Source organism: Sphaerodactylus townsendi, linkage group LG03 (assembly GCF_021028975.2).
Source record: "Sphaerodactylus townsendi isolate TG3544 linkage group LG03, MPM_Stown_v2.3, whole genome shotgun sequence".
Lineage (NCBI taxonomy): Eukaryota > Metazoa > Chordata > Lepidosauria > Squamata > Sphaerodactylidae > Sphaerodactylus > Sphaerodactylus townsendi.
The window spans coordinates 95,962,573-95,976,870 of record NC_059427.1 but is presented as its reverse complement, the minus strand read 5'-3'; positions in this window follow the sequence as shown (position 1 = coordinate 95,976,870).

Genomic DNA, 14,298 nt, shown 5'->3' with positions numbered 1-14,298 from the left:
TAATGTTTTTATTCCAACTCTAGCTCTAGTAATATCAAGGACAATGGTGCATTTCTAATTTCCTATTTCACTCTAAATAGTCAGTACAATCTGCCAATGCAGTCTCAGCCTCTGGAAAAGGGAGCAAAAAAGACTACGCACAACAGAAAAGAAGAAATCTCTGCTCAATAAACACAGCTTGCTGTTGGAAAGGGTGGGAAATAGAACTGAATGACATGAATGTCAACTTCTAGGACTGATTAAGTTAACAATGTATTTTGTGAAGCAATTTTTTAAAATATATGTACATTAGTGCCCTGTATGCATTACATGAGTATAATATGTGTGATACATGAAGTATTTTACACTGCAACTATGCCATTCTACAACTCAAAGAACCTGGTGTGGCTGAATGGCAGCAGTGGCGTAGTGGCTAAGAGCAGTGGCTAAGAGCAGGTGCATTCTGATCTGGAGGAACCAGGTTTGATTCCCAGCTCTGCAGCTTGAGTTGTGGAGGCTTATCTGGGGAATTCAGATTAGCCTGTACACTCCCACACACGCCAGCTGGGTGACCTTGGGCTAGCCACAGCTTTTTGGAGCTCTCTCAGCCCCACCCACCTCACAGGGTGTTTGTTGTGAGGGGGGAAGGGCAAGGAGATTGTAAACCCCTTTGAGTCTCCTACAGGAGTGAAAGGGGAGATATAAATCCAACCCTCCTCCTCCTCCTCCTCCTCTTCTTCTTCTTCTTCTTCTTCTTCTTCTACTACTACTACTACTACTACTACTACTACTACTAATAATAATAATAATATAATAAGGTATATGAATTTAGGATACTGAGTTCCTGAGTTATCTAAGGCAAATTATTTTATGATTTTGTTTTCAATTTTTTATCTTGCTTTTTTGGCATAAGGCAGCTAATAATATTTTAATAATAAAATCCATAAAGACAATTAACACTGATAAAATTAAGTAAAATTAAACAATGATAATTTCAGATGCCAAAACAATAGTCCTAGTAATGTTCAAGCTTTACCAGCTGATCACTAAGTCTAAGGACTAAAAAAAAGTGGTTTTCTTTCAAGTGCTAAAAAGCTGGTTCTGTCTGGGTGGAGGAGGCGGGGGAGAGGGGAGAGACAATTATAGAGAAGGAATTATTTAAAATGTCTTAGCTTTTCTGTTTTGAGTCAAAACATGCCATTTCAGGTTTGCTTCTCCTTGAATGAGCTGAACCCATAATTTTTTTAGAAAGTGAAGTGAAAGATGCTCTGAGATCAAATGGGAGACACAGATCACCACAAGTAGATGGGATATCAATAGAATTATTTCAAGTCAAAAAAACAGAGTCCATCAAAATCTTGGCAAGAATATGGCAACAAATAAGGAAAACAAAACAACAGCCCTCAGACTAGAAATGGTCAATTTACATTGCAATTCCCCAAAAAGGAGAACTTAAAGACTGCAGCAATTATTGGATCATAGCATTAATTTTTCACTCAAATAAAGTGATGTTCAAAATCTTACAGCAAAAACTGTTACCATATTATTATTATTTATTGTATTTCATAGACCACACAATCCCTGGAGGGCTCTGGGCAGTGCACAGAAACAAATAACAAACCAACAGTATACAATAAATACAAACTATAAAAACACATTAAAATCCCATAAAAGATAACAATAGCAACATCATAATACCCACATTTGATAGACCACATTTGATAGGCATCTGATCTCAAGGCCAGGAGGGGACTGGCAATGTTGAATATGGTACATAATATATGGTGTAGGAGGCATCAAGATGGGGCAGGCAATCTGCAGTCAACCTCTCCAAAAGCCCGGTGGAACAACTCATGTATCCAGGCCCTGCAGAACTCACCAATGTCCCGCAAGGCCCTAACAGCTGGAGAAAGAGTGTTCCATCAGGTAGGGGCCAGGGCCTGGGTAGAGGCTAGCTGCATCATTGAGGGGCGGTAGGCTACCAGCAAATTTGCCTGTGCCAAACACAGAGGCCTATTTGGGACATATGGGGTAAGACGGTGGCGAAGGTATGAGGGCCCCAGGCCGCAAAAGGCCTTAAGGGTCAACACCAACACCTTGAATGTGATTTGGAATTCCACTGGGAGCCAGCGCAGGTGGCGTAACATGGGGGTGATATGATCTCTAAAACCACCAATTTCCAGATCAGCCGCAAGGAAAGGCCTGGGTAGAGCAAGTTACAGTAGTCTAACCTGGAGGTGACCATTGCATGGATCACCGTGGCCAAGTCAGCCTGGGAGAGGTAGGTGGCCAGCCACCGGGCCTGGCGAAGGTGGAAAAAGGCAACCTGGGTAACATGGGCCACCTGTGTCTCTATAGAAAGAGATGAATCCAGGTGGACCCCCAGGTTGCGAGCTGAAGAGGGACCCCTTCCAACACAGGTGGCTGAAAATCCCCTATCCCCGCACAGCGCCCCAGCCAAAGGATCTCTGTCTTCGATGGATTAAGTTTTAATCTGCTCTGCTTCAACCAACCAGCAACAGCCTCCAGACAATGCTGTACAGCCGCAAGGGCAGAGGCCACCTCCCCCCTCCATCAACAGAATGAGCTGAGTGTCATCAGCATATTGATGTCAGATCATCCCAAAGCTCTGCACCACTTTCTGTTCCTTGGCTTCATCACCAACTCAAAAGAAGTTTGCAACCAAGAAATCAGAAGGAGATTGAGACAGTTGGACAATGAAGAAAGCTAACAGAAATAATAGAAAGAATGTTGATTTGTTTGAAATGTGGTGTTGGAGGAGAGTTTCAGGACAATAAATGGGCTTTATATCAAATCAAGCCTGAACTAAAATGAGGTTATTATACTTTGGTCACCTTATTGGAAGCCAAAAATCACTGGGAAAGACAGCAATGCTAGGAAAAGTTGAAGATAGCAGGAAAAGAGGATCTTTCTTACAAAGTGAGAATGGGGATAAGTTGCTGAAATTTTGGAAGGACAATATATGCTACCCATTTAATATCACGAATGTGTAAAAACTGTGACACAAGAAACCTCTTCATTTGAATTATTTGACCTTGAAAATATTGATTTCCTTTGTACAGTAACTAAAAAGAACAAATATTGTTATGAGAGAAGTTTTTCTCCCCCGCCCATTTCACACTCACACTCCAAAGATGGCTTCGTTGCTAGAGATCTGGATAAAATAATGCTTAGATGGGAAGTCATCAAGGAAGACTGTGCAGAGGAAAGCAATGGCAAACCACCTCTGCTTCTCACTTGCCTTGGAAGCCCCTAGATGAAGTCTCCATAAGTCTGCTGGGACTTGATGTCACTTCCATATGTATTCAATTTGATTTTCAATAAGAACTGTATCTTTTTTCCCCCTTCAATGCAACTTGAATGAAATTGTCAGGAACTGTACCCCTATGGGGATTAAGACTCAGATGTTTCACTAGGTTTATGGTTGAGAACAGCAACAATTCCATTCTGGCTGGCTTCTTTCCTCCAGTCCCTCTTTCTTTTCCCTTTCTTTTCTCTTTTTTTTTGCTTCCTCCCTGATCTCCCAATTATTGATATGAATTTTTATCAGGGTGCTGTCTTATTTTGATAGGTAGGATTTTAAATATTAATCTATATATTTATACAGAGTATTCATTTTAATTATATATTTTAAATGTTATTAGCTACCTAGAGCTGGCATCCAGTTAGGGAAAGATGGGATTAAAAATAAACAAACAATCCTCAGACAGATAGGAAGTAGTGTTCAGAAGTCCATTCATGTTTAAGGACAGCTAAAGATGGGTGCGGGGAGTCTATTTTTAAAATAAAAACAACAGAACGAAACCCTCTTCCCTCCCACAGGTTGTGTGTGTGTATATATAGGCGATTTGGGGAAAAAAGGGAGGTAATAGTTAAATGAAATGGATGCATGGCTATGAATGTATATGTACAGTTGTCTCTTGGAGGGAAACTGTTGGAGAGAAACTTGCCTGTTAGAGAAAAACTGGTAACTTCAGCTTGTAATTTGATTGGTGGTTTCATACAAAAAGAAAAAAGCATGCTTTATATCTGCAGAACAGAAAATATATATTTATCTGAAAAAGATAATTTGAAACATTCTGTTAGCAGCCATAATCTATATCTATATATATAAAAAGCTAACCATGTGTTTGTGGGTTACAGGTCAGCTCCCAAACGGCTGGACCGATTGCTTTAAAATTTTCACACAACGTCACATTCGTGTGCGGCCAGGTTTTCATACTGTTTTCACACCTCCTGTTGTGTACATGTCACAACTATGCCAGTTATTATGTACATGCCACACCTGTGACAGTTGGAACCAGTTGGAGATTTAAACGGCGCAGGGATCTAGTGGCAGTAGATCCCTTTCGCCGTTGTTCAGCGCCCTTTAATATCAACTTCCAACCCTATTTCACTTCCCTTGTTTAGAGGATTATTGTTATTATTGTTGCAATTGGACTGTATTTGTATTTATGGTACTTATTGTTGTTGTTTCATAGGCATTAGTTGTAAGTAATTAATTTGTCCAGCCTGGTTGTATACCAGGGTTAGATAGGCTGGAGCTAGTTAGGTTTTCTAGACAGAGGGAAGTTGCATAATTATGGGGGCACCAACTTTGGGGCTAGGGATCCCTGTATTGATGGGACGGGGTAGATACTGCGGTAGGCGGTGGCCATATGATAGAAGACGTATGAGACATAGTTGTGCTCGTCCGCCTTCTGACCTCCGACCTATCCCAAGAAACGACGGTGGTTGGGATCAGGGACACTCTGCTTCGTCTTTGGTGTTAATTAATGCCAGGTCCATCAACAATAAGACCATGGTGCTCCGAGATTTCCTCGGGGCCCAGCAGGTGGACCTGGCAGGTGTCACCGAAACCTGGGTGCGCGAAGGTGAGACCGTCGCCTTGGGCGAAGTCGCGCCCCCTGGTTTCGCGTGCCTTCACCGATCATGAACACAGGGCCGGGGGGGTGGGGTGGCATTGTTCATCCATGATTCTATCCCCTTTAGGGCAGTCCCCGTCCTGGAGGTCACTGGCATAGAGTGTGTCGGCCTGGAGTGGTTGGCCTTGGAGAGGTTGGCTGTTCTCCTGGTGTACCGGTCACCTAGCACACCAGGCGACAGCCTGTCGTGGCTGCTGGAGGTGGTGTCAGACTGGGCGTTGCGGTTCCCCAGACTTATCGTCTTGGGTGACTTCAACGTCCATGTCGACGCCGCCTCATGTACAGCGGCCACGGACCTAGTGTCATCCATGGCGACGCTAGGCCTCTCCTTAATAAACTCTGGCCCCACGCATGAGGCTGGGCACACGCTGGATTTGGTCTTCGGGTCGGGGATAAATTTGGTCGTATCCTCTGTTGATAGAGTGCCATGGTCCGACCATTATGCCTTGAAGGTCCGGGTGGACTTGCCACAGCACCCCTGTCTAGGCGACGGGCTGATTTATGCCCGCCCGTGGAGACTTATGGATCCACTTGGTTTCCTGAATGCTCTTCAGGACCCTGAACCCGCCGGTACACTCGATGAGCAGGTGGAGGACTGGAATTCCCGGCTCTCCGATGCCATCGATGCTGTTGCCCCCCGGCGTCCTCTACGCCCCCGCTCTCGATGCGCTCCATGGTATACAGAGGAGTTGCGTCAGATGAAACGGGGGCTTAGACGTCTAGAGCGAGTGTGGAGGAAATCTCGCGACGAAGCTGCGCGAACATCTTATAGGACGTTTATGAAAGCCTATGAGATGGCGACGAAGGAAGCGAAGAGGGCCTTCTTCTCCTCCTCCCCCGCGTCCGCTAGCTCTCGCCCAGCTCAATTATTTCGTATAATTCGGTCATTGACCTCCCTGTCGGAGAGATCATCAAATTCTCAATTGGATGTAAGCTGTGAGGCATTTATGAGCTTCTTTGCGGATAAGGTTGCGTCGCTCCGCCACGACCTTCCATCCACGTTGGCTACAATTAGCGAACTGGAGACTCCCTTGCCGTCTTCAGGCCCTTGTTTGGCCCAGTTTTCCCTGCTCCGTGAAGCCGCTGTCGACAGGACCTTAGCTGCTGTTAGACCTACTACCTGTCCTCTGGATCCGTGCCCGTCTTGGCTTGTAAAAGCCTGCCGAGCGGAGCTACGGCCCCATCTGTTGAGTATCATCAATAGCTCCCTTGAGCAAGGAGTTTTCCCAGATGGGCTGAAGGAGGCAGTGGTCCACCCACTCTTAAAAAGACCATCATTAGATCCTGGGGATCTGGCCAATTACCGCCCCATCTCGAATCTTTCATTTCTGGGGAAGGTAATTGAGAGAGTGGTGTTGGAGCAGCTTCAAGGTTTCCTGGATGACGCATCGGCTTTTGACCCCTTCCAGTCCGGCTTCCGTGCTGGGCATGGGACGGAGACTGTTCTTGTCGCCGTCACAGACACACTCCGTATTCAGCTTGACCGAGGTGGATCGGCGCTGCTGGTGTTGTTAGATCTTACCGCAGCGTTTGATGTGGTCGACCATGACCTTTTGACCCACCGCCTGGCCGCCTCTGGAGTGCGGGGCACTGTCCTTCAATGGATTGCCTCGTTTCTCCGGGGTCGGAGTCAGCAAGTGAGGTGTGGGGATGAGGCCTCCCGGAAGTGCCCGTTTTATTGCGGTGTACCCCAGGGGGCGCTATTATCCCCGCTGTTATTTAATATCTACATGCGACCCCTTGCTCAGCTGGTACGGAGTTTTGGGCTGTCTTGTCATCAGTATGCGGATGACACCCAGCTCATTCTGCTGATGGAGGGGGGAACAGCCGCTGCCCCTGCAGCTCTACAGCATTGTTTGGAGGCGGTCGCTGGTTGGTTGCGACAGAGCAGGTTAAAGCTGAATCCATCAAAGACGGAGATCCTCTGGCTAGGCCGCGAGGGGGAGAGGGGGATGTTTCAGCCGCCGGTGTGGGAGGGGGTCACATTGGCACCGACCCCCTCCGTACGCAACCTGGGGGTCCACCTGGATTCGTCTCTATCCATGGAGACCCAGGTGGCCCATATAACCCAGGTTGCTTTCTTCCATCTTCGTCAGGCCCGGCGGTTGGCCCCCTTCCTCTCCCAGACCGACCTGGCCACAGTGATCCATGCAACGGTCATCTCCAGGTTAGACTATTGTAACTCGCTCTACGCGGGCCTTCCCTTGCGTCTGATTCGGAAGCTAAAACTGGTACAAAATGCGGCTGCACGTCTGCTCACAGGCAGTGCCATCTGGGATCATATCCAGCCTGTGTTGCACCAGCTGCACTGGCTCCCAGTAGAGTTCCGAATCATCTTCAAGGTGTTGGTGTTGACCTTTAAGGCCTTATGCAGCCTGGGACCTTCGTATCTTCGAGACCGCATCACCCCATACGTCCCTGTACGGCCTCTTTGTTCAGTGAAGGCCAATTTACTGGTGGTCCCTGGCCCCTCGATGATACGGCTGGCCTCCACGCGGGCCAGAGCCTTTACGGCTCTGGCCCCAACCTGGTGGAACGCTCTCCCGCCAGCTGTCCGGGCCCTGCGGGACCTTACTGAGTTCCGCAGGGCCTGCAAGACGGAGCTGTTCCGCCGGGCTTTTGGAGGAACCAGCCGTTGATGGTGCCCCCCCCGGCCTTTACATCTACGCCTCCTGCCATCTGGGGATTGGTTGCTCTTCCCTCCTGAAAGAGAGTTTGAAATGGAATTGTCGGACGCCATCCTCTAAATCAATTTACTATGTTTAGTTTTCTACTGTATCGCTGCTTTTAATAGTTTTAACAGTTTTAGTTGTTTACCTTGTACTTGTTAGTTACGATGTTGTACACCGCCCAGAGCCCCCCGGGGATGGGGAGGTATAAAAACTGAATAAATAAATAAATAAATAAATAAATAAAACCAGAGTTCTGTTCCGCAACAGCGCCATCTGCTGGCTGTCAAAGCAACACCCTCTGATACAAGGGAAACAACCATGCCTTCTTTGAAAACTGCTGCCATCTGAAGTGAAAGGGGCGGGGTCTGCCATCTGGACATGGCCCACCCACCGTAGCAGAGGAAGGAGAAGGTGAGGGAGGGCCCAGGGGTTTGCTGGACCAAACGCTCTGAAATTTGAACACAGTGTAGCTCATGCCTCCCAACATGTTTTAAGCTACTTACCTAGCTCATGTACCACACTGGCCCAGGTAAACCATGATAACAAGCTACGTTCTGCCCAGTTCTCCCCTCCCCACATAGGAACCAAAAGTCAAGTAGAAACGGATAACCTTTCATACATACATTTCTTAGAGGTGCGTTTCAGCCGAACTGTGAGAGGTATTGTGTATTTGCCACACCTGTGACAGTTGGAACCATGGTATGGTTCCGCAACATTGCCATCTGATGGACGTCAACAGCAACACACTTCACCTGCAAGGGAAGGGAGTGAAAGTGACAGGGCCTTCCATCTGGACATGTTCCACCACCCTAGCAGAGGAAGAGGAATGTTAGGGAGGGAGGGGGAGGGTTGCCATGCAAGTGAACAGGAGAGAAGGAGGGGAACGAGGGGCCCCAAGACAGCCAAGCTGAGTTATTTTCCCCATTGCTATTTAAAAAATAAGTTCTTATACTGTTAAGCTGGGTAACATTATGGTGACAGATTTTGTGATCTTGTGGTTTTGATCTAAAAGAAGTCCTCTGGTTCCAGAACAAGATGGTCTTGAGAAACACTTGTAAAAATGAACAAGAGAAATAGAGACTCAAGTAACAGGATTCTTAAGATGCAGCATCACCTTTTCAATTTAATTTTTTCTTTAATTAGTGAATTGTTGTGGTCTCTGGGTTTCTTCTTCAAAAATCTGCTTCCTTAAAGATACTGGACTGATCACCCACTGATTACTAATAATTAATTGGCAATAATTAACATTTTAATAACATTCCTTACAGCACTCTCTATTATGTCATGAATGTGGCAAAAGTGTACAGATGTACCTTCTCTGGCCTATGCCAAAGAAATTTGTTCTCTGACTCCAATAACAGGCATCACTTTCTTATTGAAATTGATGTTATTCAATCATAGTGCAATGTTTTGGTAGCTAGCAGATGACAAGTTTCTTGTGGCTGAAAAACAACTGTTTTAGAGAAATTGTGACTTCTTTCCATTGTTCTGATTTATATTATGGGACTAAAGTGTTTCATATAAGCCAGATAGATAAAGACACAAGCTCATTCCACACATGCAGAATAATGCACTTTCAAACTGCTTTCAGTGCTCTTTGAAGCTGTGCGGAATAGCAAAATCCACTTTCAAACAGTTGTGAAAGTGGTTTGAAAACGCATTATTTTGCATGTGCAGAAGGGGCCAAAGTTAGACTCTAAGAGCTTTATCAAATATTCTGTAATAAAAGAAATCGCTTTGCTTCAAAGTTTAAGTTCATCTTTAATGCTGCCTCAAGATGAAGAATACCATCTTTGTTTTGTGTTTGTGACAAACAACTGTTCTGTAGAGAGTCTGGAAAAGGGATTGCATTTGCTTAAGGCAACAGAAGCAGAACATCCAACTGCTTCTCAACAAAACTATTCACTTGAGCTTTGTGGGAAGGAGCCCTGGAGAGCTTTCCTGTTGTGGCTATTGATTAAGATGGGCCCAATTTGTGCATTAAATTAGTGGTTTCCACTCATTTTATCTTCAAGGAACCCTTCCCTCATTGATTTGTCTAGTACAGGGGTAGGGAACCTGCGGCTCTCCAGATGTTCAGGAACTACAATTCCCATCAGCCCCTACCACCATGGCCAATTGGCCATGCTGACAGAGGCTGATGGGAATTGTAGTTCCTGAACATCTGGAGAGCCGCAGGTTCCCTACCCCTGGTCTAGTAAGACACAACTGAACATCTGTCATAGAAGAGCAATGGTCTGTTCCACACAGCTGAAATGAGATGCTCTGAGAATGCAAAAAAGGCATCATGGGAAGGCATTCCATGCAGCCTTTTCCCAAAATGTCCTTGGGAGGTCTCATTTCAGCTTGAGATGATTTTAAAAAATGCTTCAGAGTGTACCTTTCCCCCCAAAGCTGCCTGCAGGACAGTTCCTGCCTGTGCAGAATGTAGAGCTCAGGAAGCATCTTATGTTTCCTGCCTGACCATTTTGCCCTCTGGTCAGTTTCACCCTTAGGTTTTGCTGATGTTTTGTTTGCAGCTGAAGGGATTCTCCCTGCTGCCATTTGCACCAGAGCTCTGCAGGCTCTGATCCCAGGCACCTTTTTAGCCCCAAAAGTACATAGTTGTACTCAGCCGGCAGTGATGAAGAAAGGGGAAATTATGCCCAGGACATTAATTTCCCGCACGTCCCCTCCTTCCCCCTCCCACCTCTACCTCCCCACCCCACCCCACCCCTCCCCTCTCACCCCTGCCCTGACCCTGCTCCAACACATGACTGCAATGGCAGTGCCCTGGGCGAGCTACCCCAGATGTCCCCATTGCATCTCCACCCCTGTTAGCTGGGCTTGCCAGTTCCAGCACATATGGTTTTCCTTTTTTTTAGGAGCTATCTAAAAACACATAGGAGAACATTAACCTCTCAAAAGACACATATATGAGAATCTTAACCACTCAGAAGATGGGTCTGCTGTTATTGAAAAGCATTGTGGTGACCTGCCCTCCATGAACCAATTGTCAGTCTGCAGAGGACAAGTTACCCCAATGTTTCTCAATGGACAGCAGACCCATCTTCTGATTGGCTAAGATACTCTTATGTGCATCTGCGTAACTACAAAGATATCTCCTTAAAAATAAAAAAGGAAAACTAATTTTTGCCAGAATTAGCAGGACAAGCTGACTACAACTATTACTTTATGGGCTGAAAAGGCACCCAGGATCAGAGCCTGCATAGCAAATGTCCTAGGGCTACCTTCAGCAAATGACACCAGGGAGAATCTCTTCAGCTACACACAAAATGTTTGGAGCAAGTTGAGGACGAAACTGATCAGAGAGCAAAAGTGTTGGGGGGAAAACAGTCCCTTTTTGCCTCTGACACCTTTGCTGTCTGGAAAGCACCCAGAAGCTGCCTCTTAAGAAGAACAAGAACAAGAAGGAAAGAGTTTGGATTTATACTCCACCTTTCTCTCCTGTAAGGAGACTCAAGGTGGCTTCCAAACTCCTTTCGCTTCCTCTTCCCACAACAGACACCTTATGAGGGCTGAGAGAGTTCTGAAGAACTGTGACTAACCCAAGGTCACGCAGCAGGAATGTGGAAACACATCTGGTTCACCAGATAACCTTTTTGCCTCTGACACCTTTGCTGTCTGGAAAGCACCCAGAAGCTGCCTCTTAAGAAGAACAAGAACAAGAAGGAAAGAGTTTGGATTTATACTCCACCTTTCTCTCCTGTAAGGAGACTCAAGGTGGCTTCCAAACTCCTTTCGCTTCCTCTTCCCACAACAGACACCTTATGAGGGCTGAGAGAGTTCTGAAGAACTGTGACTAACCCAAGGTCACGCAGCAGGAATGTGGAAACACAGCTGGTTCACCAGATAAGCTTCTGACACTCAGGTGGAGGAGTGGGGAATCAAACCTGGTTCTTCAGATTAGACATCCCACAGCCAAATGATAGCGCTCAATTTAATTACCTAGCATTGCAGAACTCAATATCATTTCTCTAAAAACACACAACTTTTTAATAGTTATTTTCGTTATTCAAGATTACATAGTCAGTTTTTTTTACCGTATGACATTTCATCTGGACCTAAGGAAACTGTTAGGAAGACAATCCCTTTCCCAAACAAAGCAAAAAGATATGACCGGTTACTTGATCTGACATATGTCAAAAAGAGGTCTGGAATAAAGAGTCTAAAATTCAAATATATATGCAGAACAGCATGAGCCAAAAAAAAAAAAAGAAGCTTTTACAGAACTGTTGATTTTCTCCCCTGAGATCCATCCATAAGCCTCAAAAAAATTGCAAGATATGTTCTGGTAACCTGTGGTTAAAGTACTAGTCTGTATTAGCATATCCTCACTCTAGTCTCTCTGGCTCACTTAATTATAGTGATTCTATTAATAACTTCCAAGTGTGCCTTTTGTGTCATCCAGCTGATCAGTAACATGATTAAATCCCCCATATCCCCCCCCCCCCGCCACTCAAATTTTAGGTTAGAAAATGGTTCATGTAGAACACTGTTTGGGATATAATGAGCTGCTTTATGCTGAGTCAGACCAATAGGGGCCTCTAGTCCAGTTTTGTTACTCCTCATAGACAGGTAACAGCAATTGTGCTCTACTCCTGCAACCTGAGTTTCTTAAATTGATAATTTCAGGGACAGCAACTCAGAACTCAATTTATATACAATAAATTCAATAAAACTTTATATTCTGACAGATGCATTCAAGTGAAGTCACATTTGCCTTTAGAGACGTCTGAGGGGGGATATGATTGAAGTCTATAAAATTATGCATGGGGTAGAAAATGTTGACAGAAAGAAATTTTTCTCTCTCACAATACTAAAACCAGGGGGCATTCATTGAAAATACTGGGGGGAAGAATTAGGACTAATAAAAGGAAACATTTCTTCATGCAATGTGTGATTGGTGTTTGGAATATGCTGCCACAGGAGGTGGTGATGGCCACTAACATGGATAGCTTTAAAAGGGGCTTGGGCAGATTTATGGAGGAAAAGTTGATCTATGGCTACCAGTCTTGATCCTCCTTGATCTGAGGTTGCAAATGCCTTAGCAGACCAGGTGCTTGGGAATAGCAGCAGCAGAAGGCCATTGCTTTCACATCCTTCATGTGAGCTCCCAAAGGCATCTGGTGGGCCACTGCGAGTAGCAGAGTGCTGGACTAGATGGACTCTGGTCTGATCCAGCAGGCTCTTTCTTATGTTCTTAGTATACCAAAGTCTGCATACTCATATTTTTCTTTGGTGTGGTACACAGCAATTTCCACTAAAGAACATAAGAAGTGTCCTGATGGATTACACCAGCAGACCATCTAGTCCTGCATCCTGTTTTACACTGTGGACAACCAGTTACCCTGGAGGGTCAACAAATGGAGCCTGTTGTTTCTTCCTAGCATTAATATTCAGAGGTTTCTTGCCTCTGGATGTGGAGCTATCCTTGAGTCATGATGGCTGGCAGCCTCTGATGGTGAACTTATCCTCTATGAATCTCTGTAATCCCTTTTTAAAATCTTGTGATGTTTGTGACCTCATGTGGTCCTTTGATCTGGATGGCCCAGACCAGCTTGATCTCATCAGATCTCTGAAACTAATCAGGGTTGATCCTGACTAGTAGATGGATGGCCTCCAAGGAATTCCACAGCTACTATGCAGGTGCAGGCAATGGCAAATCACTCCTCTCTTGCTTTGAAAATTCTATTGGGTCACCATAAGTCAGCTGCAACTTGATTGCATTTTACACACAAGCATGCTTGTGGCCATCTATTGCATCCTCTGTTCATGTATTCTACAATTTAATTATTCTTCGAATAAGGATTTAGGCAGAGTGATACCATGCCATAAAGAGTAGCAGTATGATTACTCTTCAGTGGCTTGGTCACTTTTTATTACAGAGAATGAGACTTCACATATTGCCTGCATGTATAGTAGGAAATAAATAACAAATCTGGAGAAACCAGGTCTTGATGAAGTAAATATCCAAACCTACCCTTTATGTGCCCTTTTAACAAGCAGAACACACACAAAAAATTGTGGTCAAACCATAGAAATTTACGGTCAAACCATTATGAATTACATTGGTCAATTGATTCATGTTTCCAGGTATTGGTGAGGCATATCAAATTAAAAAGACTTTTAGCTGAAGCATTTCTCTGGAAATTTCTGGCACTTTGAACATGAGAGATATGACAAGAGGAAGACATGGGGGAAGCAGAGATACCTGGTTTGGGACAGTACAATAGACTAAGAATCCAGTAGCATCTTAAAGACTAACAGGATATGAGTTTTCATGAGTCACAACTCACTTCTTCAGGTACAGCTGGCATTAATGTGAGTCCATTTGTCCTAAAGTAGAGAAGAGTGAATTCAGACAGCCAATGACAATAGCATGTAAAGGACAGTAGCAGATAAATTACAATAGCAGGCGTGATTGGATGAAGTGTGATATGCAGAGGGGACAGAGCTGTGGAGAAATCAGCATTGGCAACGAGACAGAATTCCTAGGTCTCTATTCAGTCCAGGAGAAGGCACTGTCTTGAGTTTCATTATTAATTGTAATTCAGTACTCTCTCTCTCTTTCTAACCTCCCTTTCAAATCTCTTTGTAAGAGAACTGCTACTCTTAAATCAGCAACTGTGTGTCCCCCCACTGGTTTCTGAATGTTGTGGTGGTATCTGAAGTCAAATTTATGTGGCGTAGGAGGTTAA